Here is a 14,646-nt window from a genome sequence, read left to right on the forward strand (position 1 = left end):
ATTAAAATTACTTCGGTTTTGTCTGAGTTTAACATCAAGAAGTTACAGGTCATCCATGTTTTTATGTCTTTAAGACATGCTTGAATTTTACAGAGTTGGTTGCTCTCCTCTGGTTTTATCGATAGATATAGTTGAGTATCATCTGCATAACAATGAAAGTTTATGGAGTGTTTCCTGATAATATTGCCCAAAGGAAGCATGTATAAGGTAAATAAAATTGGTCCAAGCACAGAACCTTGTGGAATTCCGTGATTAACGTTGGTGGTTATCGAGGCATATAAAGTACATGTATATATATATATATATATATTAAAAACTCATAAAGTATCAAATACATAGACATCAAGTATATAATATATATAGAGTATATAAAGTACACGTCCTCTTCTTCAGCATGTTGGGCGACTTCGGGGACGCATGGACTCAGTCCTCAAGAAGCTGGAGAAGGTGTCCCACATGACCAGCAGTGAGTCCACACACACACACACACACACACACACACACACACACACAGACAGTATCATTTAAATGGAGGTAGAAGGCATGTTAAGGCTGTGTGGTGGACAGATCTATGAAGGTCAACCTTAAATGGACAGTATGGCTTATTTAAATTAGGGGCGGCTGTAGCTCAGTGGGGTAAGAGGGTCGTCCTGCAACCCCAAGGTTGTCGGGTCGATCCCCGCTCTCCCCATTAGTTGCAAGTCGAAGTGTCCTTGAGCAAGGCACTGAACCCCCAGTTGCTTCCCGGGCGCATCACTGCAGCCCACTGCTCCTTAATAACTAAGGATGGGTTAAATGCAGAGAACTAATTTCCCCTTGGGGATTAATAAAGTATATATCTGTCATCTAAATGGGGGTTGTGTGAGGTATAGGGACACAACTATGATCAGTATTATTTTTGATCAATGTATAGATCATGATAATTTATTACAATACTTTATTTAATTGAGGGACGAAATACTTGCTTTTAAACTTTGACATTTGAATAAACAGGCCATGTTATTGTACATTCCTCCTATCTGTCTGTTGTCAGGTATCTGTATGTCTTGCCTTTGCTGGTCGACCTTTCACTCTACCTGCATGTATGTCTTCTGTTGTTGTTTGGCTGTGTCTGCTGTCATATATTGTATTTACTCTGCATGCTTTTATGTTCTGTGTCTCTGACTTGGATGTTTTTATTCTGTACATTTTAACATAGTTCTCCCTTTATTTTATTTACTTTGTCCGTTTTGAATTTGAGTCTTCTTGTTGCATGTCTTGTTTGTATTTGACAATGTCTAAGAGTACTCACTATTCTCATTAATCAGAAATCAGAAATCAGAATCAGAAACATGTTTATTGCCAAAGAATGTTCATATTAAAAACACAAACAAACGAGGAACTTTTTTTGGCGGAAGGTGCAAGAATCGCGCACCAATACACCGAGGCGCCGTCCGCGGCGCCATCTAGGAAAGGGTGGATGAAAGATGACAGCATAACATGAGGGAAGAGAGGCGAGTAAAAGATAAAGCCACCCCGACTATGCCCCTAGAGGGGTACAGTGTGGGAGCAGGAGAAACAAAAAACACCATTGCACATAAGCACATACATCTTAGACATGACTTGCAACGAGTAGGAAGGGGGGGAGGGGAGGTAATCCAAAGACTGGGCGATAGCCCCGTCATTGGGGGCAGAAGGTAACCAGCACCGACAAGCAGCCAGCCCGGTCCATCGCCGCCACGGCGCCGGACGCAGACCCCGTCCTGTCACCCTGGGGGGGCAAAGCAGGCGAAGGCGTGGGATGGGGGGGGGGGTAGTGAGTGCATTTCAGTTTGTTAAGTTCGTGTGTGAATGGCCCGGTGTATCGTCCTCCCCCAGTCCACAACAGACAAAGTTCTCAGTCCACAAGATGGTCGTTGCCATGGAGATGGCCTTGAAGGGGCCTGGGGAGAAAACAACCACAGGTGTCTGTGGATAGGGGGAAGGGAATGGGAATGAGAGAGTCTCGCTTCAGTGATCTTCGGGGGAGTTGTTATTCCAGTCACGGCCTTGGGCCCGTCCTGGTAGAGGGAGCCGAAAGCAGATAAGATTGGGATTGTTTGGTCTTCCAGTAGCTGCAATTCAGTTTTTCGCACCCACTATTCCTCCAATTTCCTCCCGTTTGCCAATAGGATTTCAAATCGATCCAATTTCATTTGCAGAGCCGTCAGCTTCTCCACGATGTTGTCATTCTGACGGTTTAATGCCAAAGTCTGAGTGCCAACAACTCTGCCCAACGCCTCAATCATGTCGGGCAGCCTTAGGGGGCTTTTAACGGCTGTCACCGTTTCCTTAATTTTCCGATAAGCCAGGGCAGCGCCAAATCCAAACAGCAGAAATCCTGTAATCAAAGTTCCGAATATGTAGATGTCTTCTACGTCCTCCACGGAGAGTGGTGCTAGGCACAAGACCCGCCACTTCGCCCACGCGTCCATCGTGTATCCAGCAACATTCGTCCCAGCAGGACAGGCAGGTTCCCCCGAACCCGAGCTTCTCGTCGAGAAGATGGTGTCAATTGCGTTTAAGGACCAGTTGATTACGTCCATGGTTTTTAGTTCGAAGAGCGATGCGGAGAGAGTCTCACAAGTATAGAGACAGACAAGACATGACGAGAGAGCCAAGCAGCGAGGGGAAGGTCATGGGGAGGAGAGGGGGAGAAAAGTGCGACCGCCTCCGTCGAGAGCCAAATCCAATTTTGGTTTGTGTACCCATTGGAAAGCGTAAATATTGTACAAACATTGTATGTGTAATTTTATGTTTTTGTTTTATGACATCTACCTATTTGGACAATATATCAAAAACAGCCTCTTGGTTAACTGGCACATTTACAGAAATGTTTTTATTAATGTTGTAACTACATGTTTAATGCTCACGCCACGACTTCATTTCTCGTTAATCATCAATCTTATAAATGTAGGATAGTTTCTAAGATTGCTCTTAAATTTCTGAACATCTTTCTCAAAGCAGTACTTAAAAGGTCTGTCTGTGGTGCTGACGATGCTGAACACACGTTAAAGTTTAAAGCGTCTTTAAGACATGCTACATTGTAATAATACATGCATCCCAAAGTCTTATGAACCATGCAATAGAGCGTATTCACGTGACGTCAGAATCTCAATCGCGCCATCTTGGGGTCCACTTATTAAATGTCAGAAGAAGTTGACCTGGCTCTCGTGTCCGCTGTTTGATTATGCGAGAGCCCAGCAGCCTCATGTCCTTCTGCATTACCAAAGACAGTTTTCAGCGGTTGGAATTGAATATTCGCAACACTTTTTTACCTGATTTTACTCGCTCAACACTTTGTGGTTAATTCGCTAGTTACCCCTAGTTACCAGCACATAGCCCGGTCACATTCCTGTAAAACAGTTTTCATTTCCGCTGTCGACCATGGGACATTAACAACTATTTCTGCATTATACTTGTTGTAGAAATACCACATCAAGCGCCCCGTGTCTGGGTTCATATATGATCCGTCGTCGCACAGCTCCGCCTCCAGGACGAGTGTCTGATGAAGCCGCTTCCAGCTCCTTCAGGACCAGCAGTGACTGTTTGGTGGCCGTGCTGATGCTGTTCCCATGGAGCCAGTGTTTTATTTTACCTTGAAATGAATCACAGAGTAAAGGCAGACATCGCCCGACGGAGTTGCCATGTTCATGGCTTCCTCCCAAGTTTCCATCCACAGTTCCTTTTGCGCAAGTGAAACATTGATTTTCGCTCGGCGCAAAAGCAAAAAGAGATTATTGACGAGAGTCAATGGAAACGTGCCCACAACCCGATGTGTGAACAGAAACACATGAGAACAGTCCTACCGCTCATACGCCGAGTGAAGCCGAAGTAGATGACAAGTTGAAGTAATAGCCTGTTGTTGAGCTGATAAACCCATATTCTGAATCATTAGTCCCACATCCAACAGTGAGGCACAGCACCATAATCACAAGGCACACCGTTTTGAACTGAAATTGCGTCTCCTTCAGGATATAATGGTCATTTCTAAAGAAGAGCGGCATAAAAAAAAGCAAAACAATGCTGTAGCGGCGTTCCGTCGTTGTTGTTTTCATAATCCGCTAAAGAGCTGCAGACACAGTGAGTTTCCTCTGACGCGCATGACAGGAGACCGTTCATTTCCTTTTCTTTCGATTTTATTTTAAACAGCAAAAAACGCTGACAAAGTATACAAAATAATAAACGTTCAAAACGATCTCATGGTCTTACGGTAAAAAAACTATATCCCTCATGTCTAATGCGGCTCTGTTCTTACACCTGTTGCCGTCATGACGTCATTAAATAGCCTGGCCCGAGCGTCAGTCATTAACATAAAGATCTTTAAATATATTCAACTTATAGTTCCTCCAAAATGAGCATAAATCTAAATATTAAATTATAAACAATTCTGAAACTTAAATATACTAAAAACACACTTGTGGCTCTTACATATCCGGCCCCTAATGGTTAAGCTTAAAGATTACACCATTACCAAATAACTTAAATTCAAAGAGCCAACAACTAAGTCAAGTATCAAACTAAACAAATCTTCATAATCACTGCTAATCTAAGTCTTGTTTAACAGTCTTTTTTAAAAAACATTTCTTCATCATCTGATCTTCTTGTGTTCACGTTGCTTCTTGCAGTAAACACAGCTTGTTGACGGGTCTCTCCAGCGTGCTGGTTTTAGTCTGCAGCTTCACTCTGCGTACAGTTCCACTGGAGTCCGGTATGGTTTGGATTATCCTTCCCATTATCCATGTGTTTCGTGGTGACGAGCTGTCGACTACTAACACCACATCTCCATGCTGGAAGTTTCTCTTCAACTTTGACCATTTCTGCCGTTCCTGGAGGAGAGGTAAGTATTCTCGAGTCCATCTGGTCCAAAACAGATCTGCGAGGTACTGTACTTGCCTCCAGCGTCTTCTTGCATACTGATCGTTCTCGTTGAAGGTTCCCGGTGGCATGTTGGGTTGCACTTTCATCAACAGCAGATGATTGGGCGTCAGAGGCTCCAAGTCGCATGGGTCATCGGACGGGCTCGTGAGTGGTCGTCCATTAATGATACTTTCAACCTCACACATCAGTGTTTGGAGGTCGTCGTCAGTGAGGGTCTGTTCTCTCACAAGTGCGCCAAGGATCCTTCGTGCAGTACGAATCTGCCGCTCCCAAACTCCTCCTTGGTGGGAAGCAGCTGGGCTGTTGAACATCCATTTAATGCCCTTTTGTTGCAAAGTTTTTTCAATCTTTAACTCATTCAAGCTCTCAATGGCCACTCGCAACTCTTTTTCTGCGCCGACAAAGTTTGTGCCATTGTCAGAGCGCATGATGGAGACCTGGCCTCTTCTACTTATGAAGCGGCGTATGGCGTTGATGCAAGAGCTGGTGTCAAGACTGTCTGCTATCTCTATATGCACTGCTCTAATGGCGAGGCAGGTAAACATCACACCGTACCTTTTGACAGTGCTCCGGCCCCGTTTGACTTCAAAGGGGCCAAAGTAATCGACGCCCACATTGGTAAATGGTGGCTGGTCTGGTGTTAGGCGATCTTCCGGCAGATTCGCCATCTTTTGCTCTCCCACTCTGCCTTTGAGTTTCCTGCAGACTGTGCATCTTGAGATCAGTTTTCTGATGGCTGAGGTTGCTTTCGGAATCCAAAACTTTTGTCTTAAGTGCGACAACATGTAGTTGCGCCCACAATGTCCAGTCTTTTCATGCAGATCAAGCAAAATGAGGGAGGCGACTCTGGAGTCTTTTGACAGAATTGCTGGGTGTTTGGCACCGTCTGTCATGGTGGATTTGTCCAGTCGTCCTCCAACTCTTAAGATGCCATCTTGCAAAGTGGGATCAAGTTTGTATAGCTGACTACTTCTCTTGACAGTTCCACTACCGTAGAGGGCCTTCACTTCATCAGGAAACCATTGCTTCTGACTATGTCGAATAACTTCCACTTCTGCAGCCAGCAACTGTTCCCAGCTTAGTGTGTTCTTTTCTACGTCAGATTTGACCTTTTTCATTTGTTGCTGCATGCGTAATTTCAGTATTTGTGGATTTTCTTTGACTTGACCAATGGAGTGCTGTAATTCTTTTCTTTTGTCCCTCAGGTGGATCAGAGTTTCCTTGACTCTCAAAATCCATGCGACTGCTCTCTTCAGTCTGTCCCAACTTGAGTAGTACTGAAGCAGTTTGTTCACAGGGTCAGCACTCTCCTCGGCAAGGATCGTATACACAGCCATGTTTCTGACCTCTGGATCTGGCTGCGTGTCTTGCTTCTCCTTATCCGGCCTCTGTGGCCATTCACTCTCTGGCCACAACAGAAACTGAGGTCCTTTGTTCCACATCGTCTTCGATGAAGCTCTTAACTTTCATGCCTCTGGTGGCTTGATCAGCAGGATTTTGTGATGTTCTGACATACCTCCACTGTGACGGTTTGGTAGCCTCTTGAATGAGATTAATCCTGTTTGCCACAAAGGTTTTGAAGCGTGACGTCCGGTTGTCAATGTATTTCAGAACTGTCGTACTGTCAGTCCAGAAGATGGACCGCTGAAGAGGGATTTGCAACTCCTCTTGTAGCATTTTGTCCACCTTAACTGCGATAACTGCTGCAGTTAATTCAAGTCTTGGTATAGTGACCTGTTTAAGCGGGGCAACTCTCGATTTCCCCATCACAAAGGAACAGTGGGGTTTGCCTTGCTCATTTACCAGCACAAGGTAAGATGCTGTGCCATAGGCACTCTCGCTGGCATCAGAAAAATGATGCAACTGTGCTTTCACTTCCTGTCCAAATCCCATAGGCTTAACGCACCTATCTATACGGTAGTCCGAGAGGTGCGTGAGGTTTTCCAGCCATTTGCACCATTGATTGGATTTTCCAACACTGATTTCTTCATCCCATTCTTGCTTTTCTTTACAAAGATCTCTCAACAGAAGCTTGGCAGGTAATATGACTGGAGCAAGAAAGCCAAGAGGGTCATAGATGGAGTTTACGACTGAGAGGATACCTCTTCTGGTCAATGGCTTGTCCTGCAGCTTGATACTGTATGTGAATGTATCATCTTCTGTGCTCCACTGTACGCCAAGAGCTCGTTCAGTCAGTACGACATCATGCGTGAGATCAAGGTCTTTTAGCTCGCTGCCTCGGTGCTCTGCAGGGATGGATAGCAAGACTGTTCTACTATTGCTCACCCACCTTGTGAGGTTAAAGCCTCCTTCAGCACACAAGTCCCGCAGATTCCTAACCAAGACAACGGCTTCTTCTTCCGTAGGTGTAGATTTTAAACAGTCATCCACATAGAAGTTTCTCAGAACCGTTTCAACAGCTTCTGGATCTGCTGTGTCTCTTCTATCCTCCGCTGTTCTCCTCAAAGCGTAAGAAGCGACACTGGGAGACGAAGTGGCTCCAAAAAGGTGAACTTCCATCCGATACTCCTTTATCGGCACACTCAGGTCGCCGTCTGGCCACCACAGAAATCTCAATAGGTCTGCATCCATCTCTGGAACTCTGACCTGGTAGAACATCGATTCAATGTCCGCCATCATGGCTACTGGATTCCCACGGAACCTCAGTAAGGCACCAATGAGTGTATTGGTGAGGTCAGGTCCCTGCAATAATTGTCCATTCAATGACACATCTTGAAAAGAAGCAGTGCAGTCAAAGACGACACAAATTTTCTTTTTCTTCGGGTGGTACACCCCGTGGTGAGGAACGTACCACACCCTGTCGTCATCACGGTCAAGCTGCTCCTCAGGAACTTCAACAGCGTAGCCTTTATCCAATATGCTTTTCATGAAGCCTTTATAGTCTTCAAGAAAGACATCATTCTTTTTCAGTTTTCTCTTCAAACTAGCAGCTCGCTGTACTGCCATACAGCGGTTACTTGGCATGTTAGCTGCTTCATGTTTCAATGGAAGTCCTATGCAGTAATGTCCATCCACAAACTTTGTTGTCTGTTGCACTGAGTGCATAAACTGCTTGTCTTCTTGCGACATCTCTTCCTTGTCATCATAGCGCCGTTCTGGAAAGTCTGTGTTGTACTGCTGAACCATTAGCTGTTCTAGTTCCAACACTGAAATTCGGTTTACGCTGTAATGAGCCGACTCCATCTTGGAATCAGTAGTCTCGTTCTTTGTGGGTCCACACACCATCCAGCCCAGTACAGTCCTCACAGCATAGAGCCCATCATCCCGACTATTAATTATCTGCCACGGCTCCATTGCCTTTGGGATGTTAGCTCCAATGAGAAGTTCTACCTCAGCGTTGATGTGTGGTAAGGTTACTTCATGCAGATACGGCCATTTTTGCAGATGTTGTTGCATCGGAATGTTTTCCTTTTGCACCGGGATACTGCTGTGCGTGAAGACTTTGGGTAGCTGGACGTACTTTGTGTCCTCAAGGCCGCACACCTCCAGTTCTGAGAGCATGTGACTGTTGATGAGCTTCTGCTCACCAGGTTTATCTTGAGCCATAGTGCTCAATAATATCTGAGTCGGTTTTCCTTTAATGTTCAGCTTCTTTCGAAGCTCGTCGGTACAGAACGTAGCTGTACTTCCAGGATCTATAAAAGCATACGTCTCTATACACCTTCCACCTTTACAGGATCTTATTTTCACTGGTACAATCGATAGCATGCACTCTGTGTTTCCTGTCCCAGCATAGCCAACTATTTCTGGTTTAACTGAGTTCTGGGCTCCTGAGACCTCTTCATTTGAAGAACCGCCCTCACTCGCCACTTTATATGAAATATACGTGTTGGCTTCTTTCGCAATGTTAAGGATGTCTGGGTGTTTCTGGGAGCACTGTGTGCACACCATCCTCTTCTTGCACGTTTTGCTAAGGTGTCCTCGTGTTAAACATCCAAAGCATATTCCCTTTGTTTTCAAGAATTCTACACGATCCCTGTGTGCTAGCCCTTTAATTTTGCTGCATGATTCCAATGTGTGATTCTTTTGACAGAAAAGACATGGCGGTTCGAAGGCGTTAGCTGCCTTAACTGGGTTGGCCTGCCATGTTGTTGCATCCGGCCTTTTCCTCTCCATCCACACATTTGTTGCGAAGCTGCTTCCTCTCATTCCACTTTTGAAAAGTTTCTCCTTTTCCTTGCTTTTGATGACTGTAGATGTGCGTCTGTCTTGGAAGTCTCCAAAGAGTGGGTCCATGGCGATCTTTGCTTGGCGGTCAATATAGTTAACAAGGTCCGCAAATCTTGCTCTGTGACCTCTACCATCCTTGAGGTCAAATGCTACATTGCGCCATCTCTCTTTCATTTTATATGGCAATTTGGATACCACAATTCTCATATTTGTGGGATTATCCATCTCCGCCATGAACTCCACATCTTCCATTGTGTTACGACATCCAGTCAGAAATATAGCATAAGTATTCAGTGCTTTCGCATCTTCAGACTTGATTTGTGGCCACTTTAACGCCTTGTCAATGTAAGCGCTTGCTATCATCAGCTCATCTCCATAGTTCTTCTGAAGCAGTCGTTTCGCTTCCCTGAACCCTCTGCGTGATGGCATGTGCTCACAGCTACGTACGAGTTCTTGCGGTTCTCCTGCCGTGTATTGTTGCAGGTAGTACAGTTTGTCTGGATCACTATCAGTTTTCTGTTCAATAGCTTGTTCAAAAGCTCTGATAAATGATCTGTAGGTAAGTGGATCACCCTTAAAAACTGTAACCTCTTTAACTGGTAGCTGAGCCTGTTTCTGGTGATTAACCAACATTTCCGTGATCAGATTTTGCTTTTGCATTACTTGAAGAATTGCATTACTGCTTCTGTCATGCTGTCTGTCAGGGTTGTCTGTCTGTCTTGGCCTCGCAGCTTGTTGCTCTGTAAGTTGCTGCGGCCGCATGCGAACTGTAGCTCCACGTACAGCTGTGCTAGTGTGTGGGAAAAGTTCCTGCTCCTCCTTTTGCACTTCATATTGTGAGTAAAGATAGCTGTTCATGCCATCCTCTGACTTCTCATAGCTTTTAAGCACATTTACTTGAGCTCTTTTTTCAGCAATTGCTGCATCCAAAGTCAGCCTTTCCAGCTTGGCTTTAATAAGCGCTGACTCCAACTCAAGCTCCTGCTTCTTCTGTAAAGTTGAGGCGCGTTCCACCAGGCCAGCTAACTTTGCTTCTTCAGAAGCACACACTGATGACCTGCCTGACCGGGCAGATACGCTTGTCACTTGTGAAACACTATCCTCAGGATTCACATCCTCTCTATCTTCATCCTGATCACCGGCTTCGTCATCAGCTGTACTTTTTTTGCTCAAAGCAAACATCATCCATTGCTCAGCTTCTACTGCAAACTGTCTCATAGTCATCAGTTTTGGCCCCAACCAGTTGTTAATATCTGCATCTTTTTCTTCTTCAGACAGAAGCTCTCCCACTTGTCCGCTGATCTTTTTAAGCTCACTGACAAGAGGGTTTAAATCCTTATCCATTAACTTTTGCACTTTTTAAGATTGCCCGCATCAGTCATTAAACTTTCAATTTCGTTTCTTTTTCCAGTTATCCGAGCTAGTACTCCTCTCCTGGTTCCAATGAGCCTGTGCAGCTTCTCCTCCAGTGCTTTCTCCGTTAACTTTCTGCTTCTCTTAGCTTCCGTTCTTTCAGCATTCATTAACTCCTTATCTTCGGCCATCATATTAACAAAGCAATGCGCCAATTGCGTGCAAATGTTCAAAAAGTATTTCCAACCTTTTCCGACGTTTTCGTTCGGTCAGCAGCACCACGGCGCAGCGCGCGGGGTTTTAGATCCTTTCCTCGGGTTTCAGCTGGCATCTGAAATCCTCTTGTCAACTCCTTGGAAGAGTTTTTTTACTATTGTAGCGGCGTTCCGTCGTTGTTGTTTTCATAATCCGCTAAAAAGCTGCAGACACAGTGAGTTTCCTCTGACGCGCATGACAGGAGACCGTTCATTTCCTTTTCTTTCGATTTTATTTTAAACAGCAAAAAAACGCTGACAAAGTATACAAAATAATAAACGTTCAAAACGATCTCATGGTCTTACGGTAAAAAAACTATATCCCTCATGTCTAATGCGGCTCTGTTCTTACACCTGTTGCCGTCATGACGTCATTAAATAGCCTGGCCCGAGCGTCAGTCATTAACATAAAGATCTTTAAATATATTCAACTTATAGTTCTTCCAAAATGAGCATAAATCTAAATATTAAATTATAAACAATTCTGAAACTTAAATATACTAAAAACACACTTGTGGCTCTTACAAATGCCGTGCATGGACCCCAACATGGCCGCCAAAGGTTGTTGTGGTCACGTGAGTGAATACGCTCTATAGTGTCACCAATTCCCCTTCATATCGGTAGTTTTCCCCCTGTCTGCCTGGTCAATTAACTCTCATGTCATTTCAGATCCTGGTCACACCTGATTATCCCTCATTCCCGTCACCTGGTCCTCACGCCCATCTCACCTGCAGCCCGTTTCCTCATTAGTCTCTCACTACTTAGGTCTCCTCATTTGCATTTGTCCTTTGCTGGATTGTCTTGTGTGTTCTGATCTACCTGTGCTAACCCTGGATTTGACCCTTGATTTGTTTGCCTGTTTTGACTGACCTTCTGGTTTTGACTCCCTGAAACTGGAGAAAAAGTATTTTGCTTGTCCATCTGATTCTGAGTCGTGCTCGTGAGTTCCAGTACCTGTAACCCTTGCAGATAGAAAAGCTTCATGCCGTTCTACATTTTTGCTACTCGTTATGATTCATGTTCCTGGGTGAGAGTCGGTTGCAGAGAGATTTTGTTTGATTTAGCTGCTGCGTCAGGCAGAAGATGCTCACATTAAACCTTGAATGATGAGAAGTGATGCTTCCTGTAGGATTCAGTAATATGTGTTTTCTGCATCACAACTGCTTTATGTAAGTTTGTAAACATACACAACATAAATGACAAGCAAATGGATGACGCAGATGATAAAATATGCCACCAGGACAGCTTCAGTCAGAACTGATGCTCATAAATTAGCCAGGATGGAGTAACTGACAGATGAATTCATTTTGATGTTAATGTCATATTCTCATCCTCTAATTTCACACTTTAATTTTTAATTTTACATCACTTAAATTTAAGGTCATATGATATACGATATAAGGTGATATACGAGACTGGGAGCATTTCTGTTGCTTTTTTATGTTTATGAAAACACGATTCTTCTCATCAGGTGATTAATGTAGAACATTAAATTATTGGGCTGATGCTTTTGCGAAACACTTGGTTAAGCTTAACTAAAAGAATGATTTTAAGGCTCATCACTGCCTAAGACTGGGATTCTGTAAGAAATCCGACTACCTCAGAAAGACAAATGGAACTCGCCAGTGTGGATCAACGGCTCACGACTTCATGGTGACAAATCGGGTTCGGTATCGTTTTAGGAAATATCTGATCAAACGATATTAACTCAATACCTTTCTTGAGAGGTCATTAGAAACTGCCAACAAAGAGTACAAATATAGGAAGACATGAGAACTAATAATTCTAACACTGTTTATTTAACATCCGTATCCGCCTGATAAAATACACACAAACGCAGGGGTCCGAGCATATCAGAGCAAAACACAAATACACACGCGGGCGCTGTGTTGAAGGCACCATTAGCACGCTCGGTTAGCTGAGCAGACTCTAATTCCCCAGATTGATGTGTGAAAGGTGCAGAGGGAAGATCTGATGACATCACACAGAGGGATTTAGACTTTACTGCACTATGTCTGTACAGTCACAATAGTTGTTTGTTGCTATATATATATATATATATGAAGAGAACTCAGGGAAAAGTACTAAAATGCTTTTCTGGTCTCTTATTTACTAAATATCCAAAGTCCAAAAAGTGACCAAATCATTTCTGAGTCAACTCAATCCTTGTCCTTTTCTTTATTCTATATTAATTCCTGGTCATGTGGTCGGTCTATCTGCCCACTATTGTGTGTGTTTAGAGAAAAGAAGCACGGGGCACCAGAGTTTAATCTCTTGTGTGGAGCACTGGAGTGTGAAGGGCCCCTCTGGAAAAGCAGAAGAGAAATACTTGGCATCATTAAAGTAACTTCTTTTGAATCACTTCTTAAACCCATTGTTATAGAACAGATTTTAAGTGATGTCGTCCTTTTATGCAGTTCTTTGGTTCCCCTAATTTAGTTTGTCTGTTTTTTCTATTTTCTATGTGTATCTTACCATTCTATTTGTTTTGCATTGATTCTCTGTAGAGCACTTTGTAAACTCTGTTTTTAAAGGTGCTATATAAATAAAGTTATTATTATTATGATTGTTATTATTATTATTAGTAGTAGTAGTAGTTGTAGTAGTATTACTGCCAGGACAGTTTCATTCTGGTTTTAAGTATTATCTGGTATTCTGCTTGTATTTGACAAAAATGAACCATGAGCTGAGACGGTCTGGACTAGGACACTAAGGACTCTTCCTGTTTAGACGCGGTCCTTCCTTACAGTCTTTTTAACCTGTCATGTTTCTTAGGTCATTTCCTTGCTTGCTTTTACAGAAGCTGTTTATCGCTAAGTTCTTGCAAAATGCCCTGACCTCTCGTGACCTCTCGGGCAGGTCGGGACATTTCACATGGCACTGAGCCCTCATATGCCAATGTATTTTTAATGGGTGCTGAGTGGAGAGAGTGCAGTGTAGCAGTGCAGCGCTGCTTGACCGTACTCTGGCCTTGTCTTTCTGGTCGATACACTTCCGACACCGTCTCAGAGCGGCTCTACTATTCTATTTATGAAAGTGGATTATATTCTGTGTCAATGGATGAGGTTCTCAGTTGAGTCAGATGAGGTTCTTAGTTGGGTCGAAGTTCGAAGACTGTCCTCACTTGGAATGTCTTCGGGTCAGTGTGAATGCGACTGGACGGCACAAAAGGTTCAGCATGCTTCAGAAAAACCATGCTAAAGTTATTCCAAATGAACGCACCTGAAGGCAGCGTGAACAGCAACCCTGTATCACAAAAATTACGTTCCCCCAGACCTAAAATGCAATTTGCAGTTACGTTTGACTGAAATGTATTTCTCTCCAGATTACGTTTGTATTTGACGTATTACAATTACAAATGCGTCTCCAATCAACGTATCTTTGCCGTTTGTTGTCTCTTTTCTACAATGCTGTTATGAAATCGAAAAAGCGTCCTCTAGTCTTATTTATTATTATTTTATATGTTTCGCCTGCGTATTATGACAGCAATAGGCGTTGTAACGGATCATATGAATTGTCGTGAACTGCTGGTGACTCTTCTTTATTCGCTTTCTTTAGGTGACAATACATTAATTAAAACTCGTAAACTATCACCACCTTATCGCCACCTTCACAGAGTTAGCCTCATACGGGTCCAACCAACTATTAAACTTTTTATGAAATGCGCATCTGTCAGTAATCTATGGGGGGGGGGGGAACCGGCATCTATGGTCCTCCTGGTGGTCCCCCTGGTGCCCCCCCCTGATCTATATGTAGGCACATAAACATACTGCACACGTCCACGATATATTAAAATATATTTAAGGCAACACTGAAATCCCCCCCCCACTCAGCCAGGAGATCCTCCTCGTCGTTGTTATTGTTGTTGTTTGTTTCCCCACTAGAATCATTAAAAGAGAAGGAAGGTTGTGCTTCTCCTCAGTGGAAAGGAGGTTGAGGAGGAGGAGGA

The 14,646-nt window shown here is 43.7% G+C and overlaps 1 long non-coding RNA gene across 1 annotated transcript; it reads left to right on the forward strand.

Annotated features, from left to right (window-relative positions):
• The first annotated feature begins 414 nt into the window (after positions 1-414).
• LOC130208900 (uncharacterized) lies at positions 415-13,269 on the forward strand. Its single transcript, XR_008834499.1, has 2 exons — positions 415-466; positions 11,367-13,269. It is a non-coding gene; the product is annotated as an uncharacterized LOC130208900 (long non-coding RNA).
• The last annotated feature ends 1,377 nt before the right edge of the window (positions 13,270-14,646 follow it).

Source organism: Pseudoliparis swirei, chromosome 18 (genome assembly GCF_029220125.1).
Source record: "Pseudoliparis swirei isolate HS2019 ecotype Mariana Trench chromosome 18, NWPU_hadal_v1, whole genome shotgun sequence".
In the NCBI taxonomy this organism is placed as follows: domain Eukaryota; kingdom Metazoa; phylum Chordata; class Actinopteri; order Perciformes; family Liparidae; genus Pseudoliparis; species Pseudoliparis swirei.